Here is a 280-nt window from a genome sequence, read left to right as displayed (position 1 = left end):
TTGTATGTTACTTTATATGAGGTAGCGAGAACAGGCAAATTCATACAGACAGAAAGTAGGATGGTGCTCTCCAGGGATTAGGGGAAGGGGAAATGGGGAGTTACTGTTTAATGGGGACAGAATTTCTGTGTGGGATGCTGGGAAAGTGATGGTGGTTGCACAACAATGTGAATGTACTTAATGCCATTGAATGCTACACATAAAAGTGATTAAAGCAGTCAATTTTGGGCCGGCCGAGTGGCATGCTGGTTAAGAGCTGGCTTGGGATGCCAGAGGGCCC

Source organism: Hipposideros armiger, unplaced genomic scaffold, assembly GCF_001890085.2.
Source record: "Hipposideros armiger isolate ML-2016 unplaced genomic scaffold, ASM189008v1 scaffold_105, whole genome shotgun sequence".
In the NCBI taxonomy this organism is placed as follows: domain Eukaryota; kingdom Metazoa; phylum Chordata; class Mammalia; order Chiroptera; family Hipposideridae; genus Hipposideros; species Hipposideros armiger.
This window is presented reverse-complemented; position numbering follows the sequence as displayed.